This window comes from Ictidomys tridecemlineatus, chromosome 11 (assembly GCF_052094955.1).
Source record: "Ictidomys tridecemlineatus isolate mIctTri1 chromosome 11, mIctTri1.hap1, whole genome shotgun sequence".
Taxonomy (NCBI): Eukaryota; Metazoa; Chordata; class Mammalia; order Rodentia; family Sciuridae; genus Ictidomys; species Ictidomys tridecemlineatus.
The window spans coordinates 45,047,091-45,058,809 of NC_135487.1; the positions used below are offsets into that span (position 1 = coordinate 45,047,091).

Genomic DNA, 11,719 nt, shown 5'->3' on the forward strand with positions numbered 1-11,719 from the left:
ATGATCCCCACTAATTGGCCTCCTGCTACAGAGTAGATGGGAAAGGAAAATATGAATGCAGAGATGCAAATGAAAGATGTGCTGCACAGATCAGATCAGAGACTGCGCAGATGTGTCCTGACCTAGGACATCCACAGAAGGCAGGGTGCGCAGTCTCTGGTCAGGAACACTTAGAGCCTTCTGAGTGCTTTGGGATAGCAAAGGCACTGGGGATGAGAGACGGAAAGGAGGTTGGACAGGCAGGGGCTGGGTCATGAACAGCTAGGTTAGGAGGACGTTCTGCAGGCACTGAGGACCCCTGAAGGCATCTAAGGGGTCAAGACCATGGGGTGGAGGTTGGGATAATTCCTCTGACTGCAGAGTGGCTCATGATTCAGAGAATGAGAAAGGTCTGCAAGTGGAGGGACCTGTTGGGAGCCTCTTGTGACCATCCTGGAGAGACAAGGCTAAGAGTCTGAACAGGAAAAGAGTCCACCCTCCCTGGAATAAGACAAAGACAAGCAAGACCTGCAGGTGCCACAGGGCCTGGACCTCGATCTCCACAGTGTTTTTGTCTCCCTTCAAGGCCATATTTTGCAGGAAGGGTGGTTGCTGCTCAGCCCTGGAGCTCACCAGTGCTGAGGAGGAGAGTGAGGCCATAGGGTCTTGGGGAGAGTTCTGGATTGGTTTTCTCTCTGGGTGGAGAGAGTTCATGAAAAGATTGCAAATCTATAAACAGGGAAGTGTGCATGGATTCTATGGGAAAGAGAAGGAGAAAAGAGGTCAGAAGATAAGGAGGAGCTGCCTTTGTTCTTAGAACATGTAGGAGACCATGCCTGGGCAATCAATGGACCCAAGAGGTGAAGCTGTGCTCATTTGATGTCAGGACACAGATGAAGGAAAATTAGATGATGGCTCTCATTTTTTTTCCGTTTTCTTTTTTGCTGGTGTTGAGTACTATGGGAGGTGAGAGGGAAGGAGAGTGTAGGAGCGGCTGGGAGGAAGCCAACGTTTCTCAGGAAAATAACAACTTCAAACACTCCAAAAGAGAGGCTGGAGAGTACCAAAAGGCCTGCCTGGAGCTGAGAAGAGGGAGCAGTTTCTGAGCTCTGGGAACTCTGCAGGGGTGCTGATGTTCCAAGGTGGGGCAATCTGAAGCTTTCGGAGGAGATTATTCTGGGGGCTATGTTTTTCTCCCCCAATGAAGTATAAATAATCATGTCTGAATTTCTTACAATAAGGTGGGTGACAGAATAATAAGCTAGGAGGTGAAATGGAAAAAGGAATACCTCATGCGGTACCTTTCGTTAGGGCGGATTAGGGCCTGTGGTCTCTAAATTCTCCTTCTAAATGGAGAAACAGGCCCAGTGAAGGGGAAATAGTTTTCTTGAATATGTAGAGACACTCCCACCTGCATTATTTTTTTAGATCTTCATTACCTTAGGTTAGGCCAACATGGAGAGGACACAGTGGAGTGGGGAGGTCACCAAACTGTTTCTATAAAGGGTCAGATAGCCAATATTTCCTGTTTTATGGGGCCACTTGGGCTCACTGTTGAATATTATTATTATTATTGATAATACTTTAAGAATGTTATGATCATTCATTCTTAACTCAGAGGCCATACAGAAACAGGCTGTTCAAAAACAGGCATCTTTTTAAAATCATGGTATTTGATTTTGAACTGAGTTTAAATTTTGTTCCTGCTACTAATGGACTGTGTCTTAAGCTACTTACTTTCCTTTTCCTTCTCTGCAACATGACTAAAGCTGCCTCACTGGGCTTATAGAAGATGGAAAGAGATACTGCCAGGTACTAGGTTCAGATCCTCTCCGCCACTGAGTTGTAGCATGACCATTGCTAATTACATTCTCTGAGACTCAGGTTTTTCATCTGAATAATGAAGATAATAGTAGTACCAATTTCACGTGATTGTTGTGCAGACAAAATAAAGAATGTGTAAACAACCCAGAATAGCACCTGGCATAGATAATTGTGCATATTATTATTGGTATTATATAAATGCTTAAGGTACCTGGTACAAGAGAAATACTTGGCAAATGGTAGCCAATTGTGGCAAACGGTAGCTAGCTAACTATGTTCATTCCTCACGAACAGCAGACTCTACGAAATTAAGGAAGATTGGCTGTGCTAAAAGGCCTGGTCATGCCACGGTTCAGTTACAGTTCACTGTTAAGTCTATTCTGCAGGATAAAGCAAGCAAGATTGGCTGAATAAAAGTAAGCTCTGTTTCTCTGCCCCATGGGCAGCCCTCCCCCACCATCAGATAAGCTCTTGAGTAACCTAAGTCCATTTGGATCTTAGCAGAGATCTACATACACACTCACGTGAGTCACAGTGGGCTGCGGACCCAGTGTTCTTGCTTGTGAGTGGAGCCATGTTATCAATACTTGTGAGCATAAACTTAGGAGATCAAAGCTGGACAGGTCAGGAAGGCTAATATTTAAATTCCTAACTAGCCGGCACAGCTCTGAAATTCCATGGCTCAGAATCAAGTCCATGTACAAAATCAAGTTAAGCATGTGTTTGACAAGAGTTGTAGGGCTCTGGAGCGTGGGTGAGGTTTGCATTCAGTAGAAATAGGGAGCCCGCCCAGAATGGAATTCTGTGAAATTCTAACCTAGGAGAGGTTTTCGGTTCAATGCTTTGCACAACCATGTGATGAAAACACATTTTCATGGCCTGGCTTTGATATCACAGAGGAGATATTTTCAGTCTCTGGAGACACCTTTGGTGCTCTAAAGCAGATAGACCCAGAGACACCATTCTTTACTTTTCCAGGTAGTACAAAAAACTGGAGATAACTTGACAGGCTTCCAACAAAAGTTACCCATGATGTGGGTATTATTATTATTACCATTGAACCATTTCCTTACTACTCCAGAACATTCAAACCAAATACTACATCCTTTGAAGATATCAAATCACTTTTTTTTGTATTCTGCCCACTTATTTTAATTCAGTTAATTCGTAGTGAGAACCTTTCACATGCTAGTAGAATACAAGGCTTATTTTAAGTGCAATCATGAGTAAGAGGGGCCCTCAAAGAGAAATGTCTGGTCATGGATGATAGGCACTCACTACCAGTTATAAGTCATGCAAATAACTTGCAAGCAGACTATCCCAGGTCTACAGATTACAGAGGAAGAAAGATCCCTTCTTCCTGGTAGCAATGGATTAACCTGCCTGGAGGGACTGAACCTCCAACCTCTTTCCCAATGTAGTGTAATGAATGGTCTTTGATTTCAGAAATGTATGTTCAAATCCTGGTTCTGTCTTTTGAATTGTTTCATCCAGGGCAAAGAACTCCACCTAATTGAACCTCAGTTTCCTTGTCTACTGAATGGGGTAATTATCATACTTACCTCCAGGAAAGGGTAGAAGAATTAATGAGATAGTCCACATAGAGTGTGACAGCACTCTTCTATGTGGAGTTAGCACCCAGTAAACGAATCTGGCTACCACCTTCATTACAAAAAGAATCCACTCAGCCCTTCACCTTAAAATCATGATTTTTTTTCTCATTCTGCTGATGTGTGACCAAAGTTGTCCTATCTTACATCTGTGCAACACTTTTAACACTTCTAAAAGCTGAAACATACAAAATTCCCAATATAAGATCAATTTAGACCTACAGAAATGGCAACTTCCTAATAGCTTTTCACAGCACGCTCTTCTGCAACGTGTCACTTGATCTGCACAACTCTGTCGACATTGCCGAGATTTCCTCCCACAGTACTTTCCAAAAAGCTCCTCCTCCCCGACCTCACATGATGTGATGCAAAGGTGTTCAGTGGTCTCTGTGGTTTGGTACAAGGGAAAGCATGTATTCTAATTGGACCAAAGAGTCCCTTCCCTGAGATTTCATTTATGTATTTATTTACTAATGTATTACTTTTTTTAAAAAAGTGGGTCTTTAGAGAGCTTTGCTGGCCTTTCCCCACCTGAAGTTGTTGGATAGTAAGGGCTGGAGAAGTTGGCGGCTACATTTTCTGCCCTTCATTTATCCAATTATTATTTATTGAGCACCTTCCATGCTCCAGGCACTGGGGTGGGTGCAAAAGATACAGAACAATATGTGCATTAAGTTTCTGCCTCAATGAACTTCATGGTACTGGAAGAGACTGAAAGTTAGCAAGAAAATAAAAAAATATATAAATAAGGTATGGCAGAGTGTGATAAATTCTGTGCTGGGACAATGTGGAAAGAGCCAGGATATATTGAGAGAGGAGAATGCAGCCAACACACTAATAGAAACAGACAGCATTGGAAGGAACCCTAGTGGGGATGTGTGCACCTGGTTCCAACAGTGAGAAGCCTGCTCTCTCACTGCCTTACTAGTTGACCTTGTGATTCAGTTCTTTCCTGAAGCTCATGGACTGTCAAGGCATTTTTCTCATTGTGATAGTCTAATTGAGTTTGATTTCTCTTGCTTTCAATCATAAGGCTCTATTCTACCACAGCAGTTAGAGTATTTTATTCTTCTTTGTGTACAGAAAGAAAGTAAGAGCTTGTTTGGGGAAATGGAAAAGTGGGTCTGAAACTTGAGCTGCATCAAATCCTTTTTGGATACGTAGCTTACGTATAAATCATAAATAACTGATGTAACCTGGGATGTTGCATAAGATTACAAAAATAATTTATCAAGTGTAGTTGGGTTATTGCTGTCATCACCACCTTTGACAGCTTTTAATGGTCAACAGTATGGAAAGATGGATAGGATCAGTGTATCTGGAAACTGGGCGGCTTTTCCAGATCATGAAATCAGATCTCGTTTTCCAGATGTTGAGATGGAGGCCCAGAGCACACGCATGACATGTCCAACGCCAACAACTTGAAGAGCAGCCAGCTTAGACTTGAACACAGGACTCCCAACTCTTGGTCCAGTTCAGGCTTCCATCAGTCACTCACTGGTTGATTCGACAAACATCTTGATTATCTACTATGTGTCAGGTCATGTTCTAGGTGCTGGGGTCCCTGTCTTGATGGAGTTTCATTGTGATTATGAGACAAGAGATGATAGACAGACAGAAAATCTCTGGTGGTGTATCTCAGGAAAAATCTAAAAGAGGATGAGATGAGAGACCATGGCGCTGAGCCTATGCATGGGCGAGGGTGGTCCTGATAGTCTACACTGAGCAGTCAGGGAAGCCTCCTATGAAGAGATGTCATTGAATCCAAGAACTGAGTGATCAGAAAGACTCAGCTAGGTGAAAGTGTGAAGGAAGAATATTCCACAGAGAGGAGACCCTTGATGCAAAAGCATCCATCTTGGAAGGAGGTCACCTGTTCAAGGAATAGAAAGTGGGCTGGAGCAGCCAAAGCACGTTATAAAAGGGGTGAGAAGGGGTTATTGTGACCCAAAGTTGAAGAGGTCATCAGGGGCCAGGTGGTGGCTTTGGGGGCCCAACTGAAGGGTTGGGTTTTAGTTCAAAGGGCAGCAGAAAGCCATTTGGGCAGTTTTAATAAAGCAATAGGATTGAATTTCTGTTTTAAAATATGATTCTGGTCACTTACTGGGCAATGGAGAGTAAAATTATGAGGAATGTAAGCATGAAAAGGGCTGAGGATCTGTACTATGGTGGTGGAGAAAGGAAGATGGGGTGAGATGTGTCATGGAGGTACCAGCACAATGGCTGGGCTGGGGCAATAGCTAAGTCCTGGGTTTTACCTTAGGAAGCTGAACGGATGAGGTTGCCACTCACGGAGGGTCACAGGAAGATGAAGACTTAGGAGAAAAATGCAAACTCAGGGTTCAGTTTGGCATCTCACTCTGTATTCTTGCCCCACACAGGTCTGCATCTAAGGTCCACAACTGTCCAACCTGAGAAGGAATCAACAGAGAACCCTGGGGAAGGAAGGCCATGGGCAGCTCTAAGGGTCATCTAGTCCCCTTATTCCCTGTTGACTCATCAGTGTGGAACCATCTGAACGGAATCAGCACAATCACAGCAAACTACAGGGGCACTCGGAGATTGCCAACAGGTCCATGCTAGTACGCAAAGTGACCAGGGCAAACCCCACTGTGAGGTGCAGAGCCTGCTGGGGTAGAGGCAGGCCAGAGGAAGGGAGGGGGAGGGGGAACTGAGGGGGAGGGGGTTCATGGGCAGCTTACAGTCTGAAATGACAGGTCGGCACCCTTTTGTAGGTGAGAGGTAAAAATAAGTCAAGATCATCAGGTAACAGAGTGGGGAGGAAAAACAAACTCATCAATGACTTAATTAATCCATACATTCATACATCACCCAACAAATCCACATTGAGCCTGATATTTGCACAAAACCGTCCTGTGCATAAGCACTTCGGGACCACCCTGGAGGAGGAGCTCATATTCTAACGGGAGACAGGCAGTAAACAGATCATACGTCAGGGGCAGACAGATGCCATGGAGAAGAACCAGGAGACTCGTGCGCTTCAGCACTTTGAGCGTTTGGTTCGCTGGCAGCGAGACCCCGTTGGTAGAGAAAGGGTGGTGGCCCAGTCCTTGCTCAGCTCCCTGAGCTCTGCCAGCTGCTGAGTTGCTTCCCACCAAGGAAACCTTCTCTGGCTTCTTGGCACACGTGGCTGGAGCTGCTTGCCTATGGTGGAGGAGGGGAAGATGAGGTCAGAGAGGTAACAGGGCCAGGCCCCAGAGGGCCCCGTGAGCCACTGTCAAGGCTTTGGGCTTTCCTGGGAGCGGAGAGCAGACAGGGGTGCCCTGGGTTTGTTCCCAGCCCTACTTACTCACCTGGGGCTGACCCTGCCCTGCCCGGCCTTAGCCATTATATTCTGTCCAGGTGGGTAAAGAAAGCAGAACTTTTATTCCTTCTCGCTCCTCCTCTAAGATGTCATCTACTGAACCTCTGATTCTCTATTGCTCCTCTACAGAAACCCCATAGGAAATCTTCAAGTGTGGCAAGAAGAGGGGGAAACCTACTATCTCCTTGGAACCTAATATTCGGTCTAAGGCTCTCGAGGTGGTCTTGTTGGTGGGAAGACTCCGGTATGAAGGGGAGAGACATGGAACCTGGTTTGGGGTCTGTCCCTGTTTCCCTGTGCCCTTCTCAAAAGTTTTCCCTCCTTGGGAAACTTGGAGATGTGTAAACTGTAGAAAAAGCGTAGGAGTGCAGGGCGGAGGGCAGCGGGCCTGGGCGAGGGACAGCCCGGATTGGGCCAACACCCAGGAGCAGCCGGAGTCGTGGGGTCCGTGCCGTGACTGCTGGGGAAAGTGCAAGCTCTCTCTTTGCGGAGGGGCTGTGACAGGCGGAATCCAAACCAGATGTGCACCAGAGAGAGCAGCGCCTATTACAAAGTGTTGTGAAACGGCCCAGGGGAGGTAAATAAGCAAAAACAGGCCAGTTGCCTAGCAGCGCACACAACAAAACAAGCACAGCGTCGCTCCGTGGGCATTGCAGCATTGCACAGGGCAGACAGGGAAGAGCACAGGGAGGGCTTGATTCTGAGGAAGACCCAGGGGGCCTGCTCCCAGCACCCATTCCCCTCTCCCTCCAGGCCACTCCTGCTGGGGCTGACATGGCCACCACTGGTTCTGCCTAGCCTGGCTCCACAGCCTCTGTGGCTGCATCCAGCCAACCCCTCAGGGTCAGGATCAAGGTCAGGGTCAGGGACTTCTCCTCAGTAGAGGAGCCTTGGGGTGAGTCTGCACCCACTCCTGAGAACTGTGCTCTGCACCCACTAGAAGGGGGAAGAGAGGGGTGAAGCAGACCAAGATATGCTGAAGCTCTCCGTTATGTGAACTTCACATCTGACTCTTCATTATTCGTCCCTTCATACTCTGTATTTCTTGATCAGCTACTATGTGCCACACACCATAATGGCTCCAAGTATAGCCAGAATGAATCAAAAGAGATCCCTCCTTCCTCTCAAGGGACCCACAACCTGTGAGAGGAGACAAGGAACCACACACTCAAAGGCACAATGGTAAATCACGGCAAGTGAAAGAAAAGAAAGCAGCATGAACCAATGAGGGAGGGAGTTGGATTTAAGCAGAAGGTTCAGGGCATGTCTCTCTTAGGAGGGGGAGAAGTTGAGACTTAGAGAATGAGTAGACATTAACTCAGTGAAAAGAAGGGAAAGAGTCCCAGGCTGGGGGAACTGCAGGCCAGAGGAGCTGAGGCAGAAAGGAGTGTTCCAGGGAATGACCTAGAGATAGAGTGGGGCTGGAGAACAGAGGGGAGGGGTGGAGAGGTGGAGAGGTAGACGAGGGACAAACCACAAAAAGATGTGAGATTTTGTCCTAAGTATGATGAGAACCCTTGGGACTGGTTTATTGATAACTGGCTGGGGGAGCTGCAGGAATCCTGAGTGGATTAGATTCACCTTTTTAATTATTTTTTTAGAGAGAGAGAATTTTTTAATATTTATTTTTTAGTTTTCGGTGGACACAACATTTTTATTTTATTTTTATGTGGTGCTGAGGATCAAACCCAGCGCCTTGCACCTGCCAGGCGAGCACGCTACCGCTTGAGCCACATCCCCAGCCCTAGATTCACCTTTTAAGAAGAGTACTCCTGGGTGCAACACTGCAATTCTGAAAGCGAACAAGTGAGAAGACAAGAAGCCCAGTTAGGAGGCTTGGATTTAGCAAACTGGAAATGGAGAAGTTCATAAACTAGCCCAAGGTCACAGGCAGGGCTGGGAGTCAAGCCTAGATTTGTGCGGCAACAACCATGCTAGTGTCTGCAGACTCCTGATTTCCTGTGCCCTTCTTTTTGCTGGAGCTGTAGAAGATGCCTCAGTTCCCTCCCAAGAAAGAGGCCTGGGTCATCCCAGCTGGAGGACAAGCAAGTACTGGCTTTGAAAGGGTTATTACACTAGCCAAAGATGTTGGCCTGCTGCCTACGCATGCCTCCTCCCCATACACAGATACAAAACTCTCCCCTCTATTGGGATTATACACACATACACACCCACACACATACACCCCTAGAGCTAGTCATCTTCAGCAGGTAATTAGAGAGAGCCAATCAGTGGCAATGTGGTGTTATGAACAAAGCACAGGCTTAGGAATCAAGATCTGAGTTCTAGATCTGCTCTATATGAGCCTCCTCCAAGGGAGTTGTGTGCCCCGGGCAAGTTACTCAGATTGCTGTCTCCCCAGGTGGTCCTGCCTGGGGACCCTTGTCAACCAGTGACACCTTATGTCTTGATCTTGGAGTCAAGTGGGGGAAGGAATTGGGATCCAGGGAATTTTTTTTTTTTTTGAAGAAAAGAAAGTAACTTTGCTTGGACTTCATATTAGAGAACCTTTCCTATGTACTTTGAATTACATGTGACTTTTCCACCCCCGGAACCCTTTGGATATCTCTCAAGGATTCTGCAGTTTGGGCAAATCTGCCTTACACAATAGAGTCTCCTGCAGGTCACGTGCAAGATGGGTTCTAGGGCCAACTGTTAAAACTTCCTGTTTCTTCTATGCAGAGTCAGTTCATCATCCATATGATTGTAGAATCTTTTTCTAGCTTACAAACCTCTCTGAAGTGTCTCATGGTTGGAGAAGGAAAAAGCCAATAAGCAGAACGGTATGCTGGGCTAGTATCAGAGACCTCAGGATGCAGCCCCAGTTAGATTAAGGAAGATCCATGTGGACAGACATGTGGGTGTCCATGGCTTAGTAAACATGCATACTTTCCCCAGCTCTGGCCATCAAGACTGAGAAGCAATGATCTCAGCAACAAGAACAATGTACGTGTCCAGGTATTGGTTTCTAAATACCATTCTCCAGCAAAATAAATCAGGAGTCCTGGGAGAAATACAAGATAAGCCTGCGGTAGCTTGTAATGACAAAAAATAAGAAAGTGTTTAAAAAGAGAATGAAGCACATCAAAGGGATATGGGTCCAACCTCAAAGAGCTCCCAGTGGTCAAAACTAGGATAACTTCAGCAACAAAATAATAGCAATTATTTAGGAGCATAACTGAAAGAATAAAATCCATGAGTCTCTACTAATGCAAATAAAAGAACAACCGAATAATAAAGAAATGAGGAAAGGGGTCAAATTTCCCTTGCAGAAGAATCCTAAGAAGTACAAAAGGAAGAGGGAAATAGAAAATCGCCACTAGAATCGTATTGATTTTCCTCAGGTCAGATCCATTAACAAATGCTAATATTAATGAGGGAAAATTTAAGTAGGAAGAGGATGTTTGCATGGCCCCACACTATCTCGTTCATAATAGTATAAATTGCTGTGGGGGATTTTGACATGTGTCTTAAATTACTTGACAATTTCTCTCCAAGAGGTGGGATGTCATTCCCTCCCTTACCTCTGAGAGTGGGCTAGCCTTAATGACTCACTGTTAATGAACGGAGCACAGGAAGAGCGAAAGAGCAACTCTACAGTAGAGAAAGCCGCAGACACCACCTTCTCTAAATGACCAAGGTTGAGTTCCCCAGTGGCAGGTCACGCTGACATTGTGCACCCACCTGTACCAGGTGATGAGGAGGCAAAGATTCACAGCTTCAGCCTAATCATGAAAGAAACACCAGACAAGCCCAAATTGAAGGGCCTTCCACAAAAATATCTGCCTGGTACCAAGGTCCAGGTCATGAAAGACGAGAAAGAGGAAGAAACTGTTACAGATCAGAACTAAAGAATTGAGACAGGGGACCACAAGGTCATATCCAAGATGGTAGCCTGGAACAGAAATAAGAACTGGTGGAACAATTGATGAAGCCTGAATCATATCTGCAGTCTAGTTAACAAGAATGTACCAGTGTTGATTTCTTAGTTTTGACAAATACACTACAGTTACGTAAAATGTTAACATGGGGGGAAGCCAATGAAAGGGTAGATGGGGACTCCCTATACCAGCTTTGAACTTTCTTATACATCTAAAATTGTTCCAAAATGAAAAGTTAAAAATAAAAAAAACAACTGTAAGACTGTGAACTCTTCCAAGGAAAAGACCATAATGTGTATTTTTTCTCTATCTTCTCAGAATTCCCAACAGTGCCAAATACAGTAGTCCCCCTCAGCCACAGTTTCATGTTCCATGGATTCAGCTACCTGTGGCCAACCACGATCCAAAAATATCAAATGGAAAATTCCAGAAATAAATAATTCATAAATATTAATGAACTTTTATTATAGCATATTGCTATAACTGTTCTAAAATTATTATGTGTTATCATTAATCTTACTGTGCCTAACTTATTCATTAAACTTTATCATAGGGGTGTGTGTGTGTGTGTGTGTACAGGAAAAAAAACACAGTATCTACAGGGTTTGGTCCTACCTGTGGCTTCAAATATCCACCAGAGATCTTGAAATGTATTCCGCAAAGATAAATGGGGTGCTGCTGTATTTTCAAGGAATTCGAGTAGAGAAGAGTTCTTTGGGAGCACAGAACATACTCTGTGACTTCTGTATTCTTAGCACTAACTAGTGATGGCAGGTGATAGATGAATGTCAGTCTGGAAGACAGAAGAAACTGGCTTCTAATTCAGCTTCACGATGACTATCATGTGGTATGTGTACACAACTGAGTATTATTCAGACATGAAGAAGAATGACATGCCATTTGCCAGTAAATGGATGGAACTGGAAACTACCAGGCCAAGTGAAATAAGCTAGTCCCAGAAAGTTAACAGGTGAATATTTTCTGATATGCAGAAGCTAATCCAAAGATGGGGGGGGGGAGTAAAAAATAGAAAAAAAGATCAGTGAAATAGACAAAAGAGAATGAGGGGAAGGGAGAAGGAATGGGATAAGGAAGAGCAG

At 45.0% G+C, this 11,719-nt stretch overlaps 1 long non-coding RNA gene across 1 annotated transcript in view; it reads left to right on the forward strand.

Annotated features, from left to right (window-relative positions):
• Nucleotides 1–11,029, forward strand: part of LOC144368071 (uncharacterized) — a 40,428-nt gene extending 29,399 nt beyond the window's left edge. Inside the window, exons 2-3 of the long non-coding RNA XR_013427817.1 lie at nucleotides 5,795–5,985; nucleotides 6,868–11,029. This is a non-coding gene — a long non-coding RNA (uncharacterized LOC144368071). The remainder of the gene's footprint in view (nucleotides 1–5,794; nucleotides 5,986–6,867) is intronic.
• Nucleotides 11,030–11,719: the final 690 nt, after the last annotated feature.